The sequence below is a fragment of the Chiroxiphia lanceolata genome, chromosome 16, assembly GCF_009829145.1.
Source record: "Chiroxiphia lanceolata isolate bChiLan1 chromosome 16, bChiLan1.pri, whole genome shotgun sequence".
Taxonomy (NCBI): Eukaryota; Metazoa; Chordata; class Aves; order Passeriformes; family Pipridae; genus Chiroxiphia; species Chiroxiphia lanceolata.
In genome coordinates, this window is record NC_045652.1 from 6198153 (window position 1) to 6212238 (window position 14086).

Sequence of the window (14086 nt, forward strand, 5' to 3'; positions counted from 1 at the left end):
CCTCTTGTTATGTTCAAAGCTTTATTCATTCTCAGCTGCAGTTCGTGGTGCTTGTTACTTGGGCAAATAATCTCTCACTCCTCAAGTTGGGAACTGTTTGGGCACCTGGAAGAAGTTTGATTCGAGTAACGTCCCAGATCCAGTGCAGTAGGCGGGGCTTATCCCTGCACTCCGGGATCCATTTCCCGGAATGGCAGTGATTTCATCAGAAAAGGTGCTTGGAGTCCCTCCTTCCTCTGCCATATAAATTTAAAATGCCTTTGCACTCTCACAAAAGTATCCAATACCTCTCCCGCCTTAGGCCAGTCTTGTATAGGCTTGCTGAGGAAAAAAAAATATAATAATAATCTTAACCTGTTGAATAAAAGACCCTAAGGGTTATTGAAGAGCTGAGAAACTTAGTACAATAGCTGATAAGAAAAATTGAGTACTGTTGCTCCTACTGCTCTATCTGCAAAAATACAAGTTAATAAATAATAAAAGTTGAAGTCGCTTATAAAAGCTGTAAGCTGCTTATTCATTAGCTTTATGTCTTGTATTCTTTTTTTTTTCCTCCCCCAGCTGCAGATAATACCCACATAGCCTTGTTCAGCTTTCTGAGATGCTTGTTGGACAGTTCTTCAACCACTTTCACTGACAATTTCTACTTCATCTTTTGTTGTGGAGGTTGTGGCTAAGCAACTTTGGCTATACTTGCTGACATTTGTTTTCCTTATTTATTCTAAATTGCTCTGTGTGTGAGTGGGTGATAAAGGCAATAACTTTATCAGAAAAAAAAAGAAAAATATAGACAAAACACAAAGTAAGAAAGAGTTCCTAATCTGGGGATGCAATGAAATGAAAAACCTGTGCCCACCATTCTTAAGTCTTTTGACTTGCAAATTTTTTGTTGAAGCAGCCTGTGGTTCCTACTTCTATAGTATTATTGTTTAATAGTATCTTTCCTTACTTTGTTAATATTTACTTTTCTAGTTCACCAAATATCTTCAGCTCTCTAATATTCCCTGTACTCAGTCACAGAGAACTTGAAGGGATATCTGAGGAATTAAAATTCACCAGATCCACACTATTTCTGTAGGTTTGAATCAGACAGAGAAGAAGAGGTGCTCAGGATTGGTCTTTAGGTCACTAGATCCCCCATATAAGCCACAGAGACATTAAGTGCCTTGAAATGGGGTCTGACACATCTTCTTTACAAGATCTACCAGGTGCTAGGGGAGATAATTCCCTCTGTAAGGAGCACACAGCCCTGAACCTCTCCTGGAGGAAGGGACTCAACCTCTTTTGGGAAAAAGGAAAGCAAGGTTCATATCTGTGGCCTCTGAGCCCCTTTTACAACTGAGTCTGTGATTGAGAAGAGACCACAGTTCCCTCTGTGGCCTGACAGGTGACAAGCCTCAACCTCCCAGCTTAGAAGAGAAGGGAGCTCCAGGCTGTACTGGATGTGTCCACAGCTGAAAGCTGTTCTGCCTGACTCCCCAGTTGGAGGGTGAAGCATTTGTCTCTCTTGTGAATGGGTCTGAGTTCATGAGCCACACATGTTTAAAATCTATAAATAATCACCAATTAAGAATGCTGAAATAAACCTTGGAAGACGAGCAAGAACTCAAACCTGTTTGTTTCTCAGGGAATGCACTGACTGCCTGACTTTCATCCCTCATGCAGAAGGGTGTGAGAGTTCTTCTCCATGGCAGAGCAGACCAGGGACCACAGTGCAGGGCTGCAGGAACATGGACCTGAAGCTCCTGGAAAAGAAGGTGGTGTGACCTTGCCTGTGATACCACAGTCACTGTGTGCAGTTACAAGAACAGCAGCACAGCTACTGGAGTGGAAGTCACAGTAAGTGCTGGTTTATTCAACTGACTTAAGGCAGAGCTACTGTGTTTGATGTGGATTTTGATAGCTTTTGTATCTGGTGCATGCTTTAGTTGACAAAGATCAGAAATGCTCCAGGGAAGCCCCTAAAATATGTGGTTTCTTCAACTGTCAGTTTAGTATTTTTGCCTCAATCTGAAACTTGCCACAGTCTGTGGTTTTGCAGGCATCCTTTTCTTTGTTTAGCTTGGGTTTGCATTTGCATTCCGGTTTATTCTGCAAGAATAAAATTCTTGCTCTATTTTATTTCAATGTGAGGGAAATTACGGGGGTTTTATGTCACATGCTCCAGTGTACCAGTGTACTGGACTACTTATGTGAGTTCCAGTGGTGCTGACAGAAAAGATACAAATTTCTTGTATTTTCTTCTTTTTTTTCTTTCAATTACTCTTGGCTATAGATAAATTATAAGTCCATTTGTAGCAAGATGAATGCTGTTGTGCACTGTCTGTCCCAAAGCTACTGCTAAGAGATCTGTGTTTGTGATGCTCACAGACTTCTTGAAAACCAAGGGAGGGCATAAGAGGTTGTCTCAGTGTCTCTCCTCTGTTGGAGCAGCCAACTTTTAGTGGAAATACTTCACACTTCATCCTTGCCTTCCTGATGAAATACCTTGTGCTAATAAAAGTAGTGTAAGAGAACAGCATGCTTATAAATCAGCAGTGCTTTGGCAAAGTATCACTAAATCAGTAATGTTTTGTTAATTTTTGGGTGGTGGGGTGGGTTGTTTGGTTTGGTTTGGGGTGTTTTGTTTGGTTTGTTTTGATTCTTTACTGGAAGGTTCTGGTATGTGCCAAAGCACCATCATTCTGGTGTCAGTGAAAGTAATGAATCAGTGGTATTCAGGGGAGGAAGAAAGTGGTGGAATTCATAGTTTGAACGTGGACCTATCAACACAAAGGTAGCATAGAAAATGTTTCACAGAATCACAGAATATTCTGTGTTGGAAAAGACTCTCAAGGATCATCCAGTCCAACTCCTGGCCCTGCACAGGACACTCCAACAATCCCACCATGAGTTTGAGAGCATTGTCCAAACACTTCTCGAGCTCTGTCAGCCTTGGGGCCATGACCACTGCCTTGGGGAGCCTGTTCAGTGCCCAACCACCCTCTGGGGGAAGATCCTCTTCCTGACATCTGACCTAAACCTCCCCAACACAACTTCAGACCCTTCTCTTGGTTGATGCTTTGCCTGATGCCCCCCAGGACATGCTTGACCCTCCTTGGCTGATACCTTGCTGCTAAAAACAGTTTCTTGTCTTTGTCTTCATATCTCTGCCTAATTCCCCACAGAGAGCTCTTGGCACAGCAGTGAAACCTGGGCTGCACAAGCTGTGCTGAAAAATTGATGTTACCTTGTTACCATTATTTATGTTACTAAGCTAAAAACATGAGGCTATGAGTTTTTAAACACTAATATTTTAGAGAAACAGAAGGATTTTATTCAATGTTTATGGTAGACTGGCAGCAAACTTGTAAATTTCAGCCTAATAAAAATAGAAACCAGGGTCATTTCTGCAGGAATGCCTTTTGAAGTTAGTCAGGATTCTGCAAAACAGTCATTGCAGCCTTATCTTGGGAGTTCTGCCAAGAGTCCTTGTGGCCTGTAAATTCTGCATTCTTTGTGTCCATTATAAGTGGTATCTCCTTCTCCCCAAGCTTTGTTAACCTCCCCCTAAATCTGATATCATTGAAGTATATCAAGTCCTAAACCTTAAGAAGACAATTCTACCAACAAGGAATTTACCTTTCTGACACCTGAACATCACTTTGAGAAGCAATGTCCAATACTGTATTTTAGAAAGAAAAAAGATTAGACCCCTCTCTAAATTGCAGCCCAAGGTCCTTCCGTAAGTTTTACAGGTCTATACCAATATTCTACTAAGTATTCTTTTACTCTCCTTTTAAAGTCGCTTGGTTTTGTAAAAGTAGTTCTGAATGATACAATTTAAGCTGGAGTTCTGTTGTTCTACGAGGGTGGCCACTGTTAGAATTGCCCCAGAGGTACCCCTCTTCTCCAACATACACAGTAATCCTCTGGTGGGTCAGACTAAGAAGTGAGTTTACCCCCTCAGAACGTATCTGCATTTTTGTCTCTCCTACTGCCCATCAAAAACCTCAAGTCTTGAATTCAGCCTCAAAAGTCATTAAATACTTCCCCTATTTAAATCAGCAGCAGTTTCATGCAGGCAGTGCAATTTTGTTGCCTATAGACATCTGGAATTTCAAATGGAAAGCATTCCTCCCATATATGATAGAAAAACATCAGAGGTTTGCCTACATGAGTTGCCATCATGTGCCATGAACGAGGGTTCCTCAGACTGTCAGTGGCTGCTATGTCAGTTGAGAAAAACTACCCCTGTTGTGGTCTCTTAAATCTACTTTGTGTGTCTGGCTCTGCAGGAGGTGGCAAAGAACAATTTTTATTTTGGCCCAGCTATAAAAATGGGTGTTTGGTAGTCACCCTGAAGGGGTAAATGTCTTTGTAGCTGCTGTGCATTATATTCAGCTCTCTTCTCCTCCTTATCTAGCCTCCAGTTATGTACTTTGCACTGTGTATGCCACAAGGAATTCTCAAAATGCAATAAACAAAAGTAAATCTTTAACAAAGCAAAAAAGAAAAATAAAGCTAATTTACCAGAAATGTACTTCCTCTTGGCTCATTATCTGTCATGTTTTGAGGCTTGAAACACAGAGGTTTAAACAACAGAGGGCAACCAAAGTGCCAAAGTACAGGTCTACATTTTCTTCTAGGTCCCTGATTGTTATAGCAGAACCTACAGCCTTGAAATAAATACTGGGGCAAAATTTCTAGGACTGGCTTACAGATGGGATCTTTAAACTCCAGTCTGCTACATGGCTGCCTAAACTAGCCTGAGGCCAAGTATGGCAGATGTATTTAAATATAATCTAAATCTTTTCTCTTTATTTGCTACTAGATTTTACTGCCTTGAAAATTGCCACATACGTTTGAAAGTGGAGCAGTAGTTCCACCTAGGAAGAAACAATGCACTGGGAGGAACTTGCTAAATCTTTACAAAAATGTTAAGTAACCTGCTGCAGATTCTCATTCAGATGCAAAATACCTTTGCAGAATGAGAAGAATTTGTTGTTTCTTCCAAACACTTGTTTATGGTCAACATCAGAAAGTGCAACACTGGAAAAAGAAGTTCTCTCATTATCCAACAGCACAATTTTAACTTGCAGTGCAGGTGGGTAACAGGTTTTGCTGTAATTGTGTAAGTGGCAACTGAAAAGAGCAGATTAATTGATTTTCCTTATGGAGAAGTAAATCCCTTGGATGTGTATTCTAATCTTCCTTTAAATTAGAATTTGCCTTTTAAAGGCATTTTCCTTTGAAGTTGCTGCCTACATCAATTCAAAACAGAAGAAACAGTTTTGTTGAAGTATGAGTAGAAATAAGGTCCAATTCATTTAGGAGAGCATTGCTCCTGGGCTATTACATGAAAAAGACTGTTTCTCTTAGTTTTATCAGCATAAAACTACACTGAATAAGATGCCTTCAGTTTTGCTTTGCCATCTTGTGGAGCAGAAGAAATGCTGAAGGCAGCTAAGGGTTTCCCTTGCAGAAAGTTGGGAATCAATTACAGTCACAACAAATCTGAATGAATTTACCACAGCTTGGGGAAGAGGGAAGTTTCAGCTTCTTCTGCAATCACTGAGCTCTTGAATGGGATCAACAGATTTAAAAAAAACCAAAAAACAAAAAAAACAAAAAAAAAACCAAACAAACAAACAAAAACAAACAAGCAAAAAGCCAAAAGTATTGTCTCTGTTATTTGGCATGGGAAGTTTTCAGAAACCTTTCTCAGCAACATCAGTCACATTCAAGACCCCTCTAGGCACCAGCTGTCCTGACTAAGTCTCCTTCTTGATGGGAGGTGCAGAGTTCAAGCCACATGAGAAACTGTGTATTAAGAGAAGAAACTCAATTTAAACTGTAATCCTTGGCCAGTCCCTGCAACTCATTGAGCTGCTGCACCGTAGTCATGCAAATGCCAGATGAGGAAAGCTCAGAGCTCCAGGGCAGAAGTGTGGTTGGCTGTGAGGGGATATACTAATGTGAGAAGGGTAGACTTCTTGTGGAGAAAGAACTCCCCTCTATGGAATAGTTCCAAGGGAGCAAATAACCTGTGATACATCATCATGATTGCCACTTAAACGTGAGAAAAGAAGATTTTCTGCAAGTGTTTCACACCTTAAGCAGTGTCCACCTGCAAATGTGCCCAGGTGGTGTTCACCAGGAGCAGGAGATTAGAGACTTTTTGACCCAAAAATGGTATTGTTTCTTCTCTTACATCTGCACTGGAGACAGATCAAAAGTGGGATGGCCTTTGCATAGGTGTTAAGATATAAAGATTTCAACTTGGCTCCTGTTTTTCTCTTCCCACAAGTTTTAAGAATTCCTGAGGAGTTTTCCAACAAGTTCTTTAAGATCATAATCTGGGAGGAAGCCTAGTTCCTATACAGCTGCCCTTGGCTTTTGCTAAGCTATAGGCAAACATACTAAGCACCAAAGGTACTCTGCCTTTGACCTCAAAACTGATTATCTTGTAGCTAAGACCAAAATAAGAGAAAGGGGACTAGAGTGGCTTAAGCTTTGAAAACTTGATTCAAGTACTTTTGCTGCTACGGTCCTAATTTTAAATCAAATGTGATTTCTATTTCTGCTTTTGGTTTTGCATTTGTAGAAAAAAAAGATTTTCTTACTGTCTTGACACCAGATAAAATCTACCAAGGCTCATGTCATACCCAGATGCCACGAACTGAAGGACATAAGTGGCCTACCTTGGTACACTTTCAACTGCCTCACTGTCCCTGGGAAAAACAGTGAAATTAATTGCTGACATTTTACTAATATTATTTGGATTCCAAAATCAGCTGTAGACTTTTGGGTGGCATCATATTTACTTAGAAGTGATACTTCCCCTTGGTGCAGAGAAATCAAAAGCACAACTTCTCCTTTTCAACTCACTTTCCTCTTTAAAATGTATCATAGCACAAACAGTGTGTGTGAAAAAGAGAACTAAGTCAGGCCATACATTTTTACTATTTGTTGCTTTTTATGTTGCTATTGCTTGGCACCTTCCATTGCTAAGGCAGGTCTTTTCTTTTGGATCTTGAGAAGAACACTACCATGACAATCCCTAGAAGAGACATAGCTGTTATGAAACATCCCTCTTAGCTATGAAAGCTGTGTGTGAGGTAGAGAGAATTCATAGAACAGGAAGGAAAGCTGACCAGTAAAGCAAAGTAATGAACTGCTGATGCCTGTATATTTACGCAGGCTTGAGACATTATAATCAGAAAGTAGGGAAATTTGTTAAATAGACTTTCCAGTCTATGAAAACTTGCTCAACCAGCAGTACCTCAAAGCTATTCAGCCTGGATAGAAGGAATCCCAAACAAAAATTCTAAAGAAACAAATTTATAGCCAGAGAGGCCAAAACCAGTAGCTGACTGGAAAACCAGAGCTCAAATGTAGACCCAACAGCTCAGCCAACATGAAAGGAATTTTCAAGGAAACACAATTCTTTGATCATAACACAGTATGGAAATCTCTAGGGACTTTACAGCAATGCTCACGAGCAGGAGAGAATGCTGCTCTCAGTGAATATCCAAGGACCAGCCCATCCCCAGACTTTGTTACACTTTACAAAGCAGAACTGCAGGAATTTGTTTTGGATAAATCTCTGAAAGAAGGCTTTGGTTACCAGTGTTGTGCCTTCCATCATGAATGCACACTCACGTGGGATTTCCTCAGTAATTCCACCAGGGTTTGCAGCTCTCAGTGGAAACCTTTTTATGCATATTATGAACATGACTTCCTGTAGGAAAGGAAAGCTGTGATATTATGGAAGATGATTTGAACATAAATGATCTGCCTTTTAGATTGCAGGGGTGTCTCTTACCTGCATGAATTGCTGCTGGTCATACCTGCAGCTTCCTCAGAAGGTAATTTTCTCAAGTGAGGTTAGGAACTCAGAAGGTTCAGAATTTCCAGTCTAGTGGGTACAGAGACAGATTATAGCCTCAAATATTTGTGGTCATTCAGAATCTCACAGAACTTGGGATAGGAATTCTCAGAAGGCTGACAGAGCAAGACTCAAAGACATAGATAAAAATACAAGAGGAAATGCTAAGGATACAAATTAAGATAGTTCCTAAGAGGGCAAAATACTGACCTGGAAGATTCTAGCTCTGTTATTACATGCATTCAAATTAACGACAAGAATTCTTTTTTTAAATGTAGAATACTATAGACAGTGGCCTAGTGCCACTTATGCTGGGAGTATATACAGTTTGCTTTCTTCTGATAAAATCCCTGATGTGCTTGAAGAGGTGTCTGCTTCTTCCCGTTTTTGTAATGTAGCATTAAAATCTGCATTCAGAGATCTTGAAGATCTGAAGCATTCGTCTTCATCCATCACATGTTCAACCATGGTCACTGTTTTTTAGATTTTGCAGGTTCAAAGACATTAATTCACTAGGAAATTACTCAAATTTTATTAGAGACTTCAGCTTCCTTTAAAGCAAATTCTCTTCTGGATTTCTTGCTGAAATTTGGTCATTTGTCAGCCTTAAGTTCAATCATTGCTTCACTCTGAAGAAGCTTTGCAAATAAAACTTGAGTCAGGAACAGATTGATATAAGCAGGTTTCTCTTTATCTACAGATGCTTACAGTTCCTGGACAAAAAAGTCCCAGATTTCTCTCTCTGGTAAAGTGCATTATTGACACCTGTTTAGAAGCGTTTCCAGTACTACTGGATATGTTTTGCCTCCTCTTTTTGCAGCAAGGCAGTTTCTCAGCAGACATTGAAGCAAAGAGACTGATGGTCCTCTGAAAAGCTTAGGCACTTCTCAGCTGTCTCACACCCTCCTGTTTTCCAGTCTGCTTTTCCCTCTGTCTGTAAGACCACTTTCATAGAGTATTCCACTAGATGAACTATTATTTCCTCAAGCCATTCCTTTCTGCTGTTTCCAAGTGGCAGAAAGTTGTACAAGAAGTGTTGTACAAGAAGTGGACAACCAGTCTTTGCTGCAGTCATGAACTGGAATCACAGCTGAGTAAACAGTTGAACTCCTGTTCCCCAGATTTTTGCTCTTGAAGTACAGAGATTGCCTCCTGGAACTTCCATCTCAGAAGCTGGTAAAAAAAATCTGCCTGCAGGGCTGGTGAAGAAAATTGTCACTTAAGGGGTTGTGCTGCACACCAGAATAGGGCTAAAAAATAACCCTCTTAAATTTTGTTATGATTGTTTTATTGTCTCCAATCAGAACAGAGCACTAAGATACAGACCTTGTATTTGCGCAACCTTTTGTTCTTTCCTGCTCTGAGTGCTGTTATTCTGAGATGTTGCTTTTCTTCTAATGTGCACAGAGGAATTCTATCACAGCCTAGATGGTTGGAGAGGCTGGTTTTCTGCCCCACAGGTTGGGCTCCATGTCTGTAAATGCAGGGCACAGACCAGCTTCTCCCAGGGAGGAAACAGTTTTGTCCCTTCTCAGCGAGCACTTTCCCATGGAATCTGGTGGATCTCCTCTGCAAAGAGAAAAGGCTTACACAGGTCAGCAGCTGCTTTGCTTGTACGAGCTGCTGCCTTGTGCAGAAGCAAGTTGTTTTCAAGGAGCTGATCAAAATCTTGCCTTATTAAAGCAGGAAATTCTGGATGTCATTGTGTTTGTCAGATCCTACTTAGCTCCTTTTACCTTGGTGGAACTTTTCTTTAAAGCTATAGCCAAAGGAATAATACTACAAAAAGTATTTGCTCACTTCAGAACATAGTCTCTTTTGTAACTAATTTCTAATTTGTATCAGTCTATGCCAGACAAAAGCAAACAGATAAACTTGCGGAGCCACACAGAAGCAGCTACAGGCATCGTGATGGGAATGCTCATGAATGAACTTGGTTTTCAAAAGGCTGTTTGTCTTACACCAGGTGGGCACTGGCAAGGTAAGTGATGATTAGATGAATAAACGTTCTGTCGGATGCTGCTATGAGCAAACCATGAACAACACGTGCAAGCCAGGCAAGATTTATGAGCTCCTGTTTCACAGAACATCCTACTTGTCATTTTAGACCAATGGCAAGAGACTCATGCTTGAGATACCAAACCAGTTTTATACTGGTAGAGTCTGTGAACACGTGAAAGACACACTTTCACTTCTGTTACCCCAAGTGGAGCTGCAAGGTAAGTGTTCACATACTGTTTGCTTTGCTATTCCTGATAACCAGCATGACTTTGGGACAGATTTGAGCAGGAATGAAAAAAGAGAAAAATAATTTTGGGGAGCAATGGAAATTGTCACTGTTGGCTCTCACCCAGTTATGAATTCCAACCAGATAATCCAATCTGTTCCTAACTGGCGACAAGAGCAAGATCTTAGCAGTGGCAGTGACCAGTGAAGGTAACAGTGCTTGTGGTACTGGGGTTGCTAGAAGGGAGGTTCCTCTTACTTTTCCTTCTTGGAATTCCCCCTCTGAGTGTTCTGGTTTGCTTATTTCCTCCTTTCTGCTGTCTCTTTCAATTTGCCCTGGGCAGGGCAGGCAGCTCTCCTCATTTTTTGGTACCGAATACAGAGGGAAACAGCAGGAGCTGTGCAATTTCTTAAGGTTAGTTTTTCCTTAACCCTTGAATGCATGCTTTTCCCATAGTAAATTCATCTTAGCTTACCTTTCGTAGGTATTGGTAACTGTAGTCTGTTGGTATCCGGACTTATGTTGCTTGGAGTATTAATAGGATGATGTCTGAATGCAGGTGAAATTTTGGATAGGGTTTTTTGTGATTTTATTTATTCTTACTTGCTCTAAAGGTTGCTGTAGTTTGTTTCACACTTTAAGAACATTTATTTTTGTATAAATGTTTCACCTATAGAAAGTGAAACTGAAAATCACTGAAAGAAACTGGCTTGTTTCCATCTTTTCCACAAATCCGGCAAAACAACCTCGAGCTTTCCTTTCCCTTCCCATTTCGGTGGGCTGGAATTCTGTCTTGAAGAAAATCACTGAGTTAAAACGTAGGCAAGGTGTCTGCAGTGATGCTTTACTTCATCTTACTGCTGGGATGGAAGAGCTGGGCAATACTGGATACGGCAAATTCTGCTCTAAATCACAACTCTGACACCTGCAGGTCAGTGTGTCATTGGTCTGCTTCAACTTGTCTGTCTCCAGCACCAGATGAATAACGTCTCTCTGTGTTGATCACAGTACAGCTAAGTTCATTAAAAGGCAAAAACTCCTCTTTTCTTGTCATTTATACTTTTTCTACCTTCTTTAAACTCATCTCTAAGGGAGACAAAGGCTAATGTGGCAGGATATGGATCAGCTTTTTTTCAGCATCATCTCTGTTCTTCTTTCATTTTAGACTATAAAGTTTGTGGAAAGCAACACTATTCCATTGGAAAGATGAATACTTTCAACAAAAGTAGTATCTCTTGTTCAGCTGGGTAATACAAAAGGAAAATTTAAACTGCCTTTCAGCTGTATAAGCTTTTCATAGATCCGAAATAGAAAGTAAAACCTTAAAAGCTAAATGTAAGTTAAGCTCCATACTTGCAGCTTACAAATAATCAGGCCATTTCTGAAAGGAAAATCTGTGTGGTGCCTGTGGAGCAGAGGAATTGCCAGGGATGTATTTGGGGAGAGAAAAAGGAGACAGGTGATGGTAACATGGAGGGATCTCTCCCTTCCTCAATGCTGGCTTGACCATCTCCCAGGGAACTGTCTCAAAACACGGCCTGGGGCCAAAGCCAGGAAACACTCCTGCCTTCAGGTGAGTGTCTTGTGCACCAGGACACAACCTTTGGGGGGTGCAGAAGAGAGAAAACTTTCTAAAATTGCTGGAGAAAAAAAAAAAAAGCTTTAAAATTGTGGCCAACGATACCGAGCTTTTCAATCAAAGTACTTCTAAATCAAAGTACCAGTGTTTCACTGAACTCCTTATTTACAGTTTGACATAACCTGCTTTTTGTCAGCTTGCTTCACCCGTGTCAGCTTGCTTCATGTGTAGCACTTAATGGCTCTGGAGTGTTGCAGGAAAAATAACATTTCTGCAGCAATGTCGTGTTTCATTTTTCAGCCTCCTGTCTTCACAGCAGTCTCATTCTCTAATTTTATTGTATCTAGACTTGGAATGTTGTGAAAGACTTGGATGTTATGTCATCCTCTGCTTGAAAAATGTGTGATTTGCATGGCACTACTACTCTTTTCTATGAATTATCCTCAGCTTCCTAAACTGGCACAAAAATTAAATTGCAGGGGGGTTTCCTCTGTTCCTAAAATTACTTTACAACTTTTCATTTTCTTAACCTCTATACTCACGTAGGAGATTGTTTTATTACCTGTCTGTTCACATGTCAGCAGAGATTTGGGAAGGAAACCCCCCAACAAACCTCAAATCTCTTCTCCTTCTCCTTATTATTGGAGTAAATGTTACATTTTTACCTTTATAATTCTTCTTTCCTCTCTTAAAGTCATTTGATTTAGTTAGTAGCAGACTCCATTGCCTGGAGTCTTTAACATGTTGATAATTTAAAATATGGTTAAATGAAATTATTGGGGCAAAATGATAAATCACAACAGCCTCCCTTACCTTTAGAAATCTAAAATGCCCCTTCTAACTCTTAAGACTTACATGTGATTTAAGTGATTCCCTCATTTACTGGATTCTTCATCCTGGTACAGTGATATTCACTATTTCTTTTACTACTTTTCCAGCATGTTTATATCATACGATAACACTTGGACTCTGAAAGACCACTGAAAAAAGCAATTTGAATCTTAAAAGTGAACTATATAATCATGCCAAATATGCAGAATATAGAGCTGAGAAGAAGCTTGGCTGTGCCAGGTGTCCCTGGGTCACTGCAGAGGTGACACAGAGGGGACACAGGTCTGCTCCGGGCAGCCGGAGCGTGTCGGCTGCTGGAAAAAGGAGGTGTTATTTAAACATATATAGAAAAATATTTGCTTTAACCAGTGTCCAAACCACAAAGGGTTGAATTTTCTGAATGGTATGGAAATATATTTGGAAGTACATCCTGCCTTGCCCCCGCCCAGCTCATGCCCTTTGTGCGTGGAAGCCTCGCAGGAGGCCCTGGGCCCTGCAGCCTTGCAGGGACCTGCAGGCTCTGCCCTCCCCCTCTGAGGGGCTCCAGCCCTCACAGCCCCAGCACAGAATCTTTATTCTTTACATTTTTCAGTCCTCTAACATGAAACTGTGCTAAACACCCGTTTTGGCAACACTGGGTCCCGTGGGACCCCTAAGGGAATGTAATATCAATAAACTAAGTTAAAATCATATCTGAAACAGCAGAGGAAGTGCTGAGCAGTACTGAGCTCATCAATCCTCAGGCCCAGACAGGGGACTGTTGGGATGCTGTGAGAAAAAAGGGGAAGCTCTGGAGAAAGGAGTTGCTGTGGTAAACAAGCTGGGTAAAGGTCTGGTTTCATTTTGTATGCTTCGGTTACAACATGCAGCAAAACATTTGCTGTCCCTGAGGTGGAATTCTCCTTGCCTGTGGCTCTCTCAGTGTAGAAATTTCCACTTTCAAAAACTTACTTCTTTACTCCTGCACCCTTGGACAGAGTGCTTTCTGTGGTGGTACCATGATTTTAATGCAGCAAAGTACAGCTGCTATTCAAAATATGTTGGTTCAGCTACAGAAAGAAATCCCAGCATCCCAAATCCAGTGCAGTCAATAAGGAGCTGTGTAAAGATTCATGTCAAAAGCAAAACAAGGAAGAAAAGACACCAGAGGAAACTGAGGGACATTCAGCTTGTAAAGCAAAAAAAAAAAAGGCAGGCAATCAAGTTTTTCATTCTTGAAAGAGTGTCAGTCTTGATTCTTGTTAAGGTAGAAGGGTCTGTGTCTCTCACTCCTGTGCACCTGGGTTGTAGCATCTTACATGTTCTAATTTTCAGCTCTCTAGCCAGACTTGGCACTGGCAAGACTTCCCCTTGGTTGCTTCCTGACTTCTTGACTGTTTTAGATGAAACATTTCACATTACTCCTGTATTTATCCACAGAGAAATGCCATTGAAAGAAAAGTTTCAAATAAGAAAAGCTCTAATGACTATAAATTAATTAAAGCCTAGTATTTCCATGAGGATTAAGTAGGCCTACTTAGTCTCTTTCCATAGGATGTGCCTTTTTCTTTGTCTGCTGTAATCAAGCAGTTTGCTAATC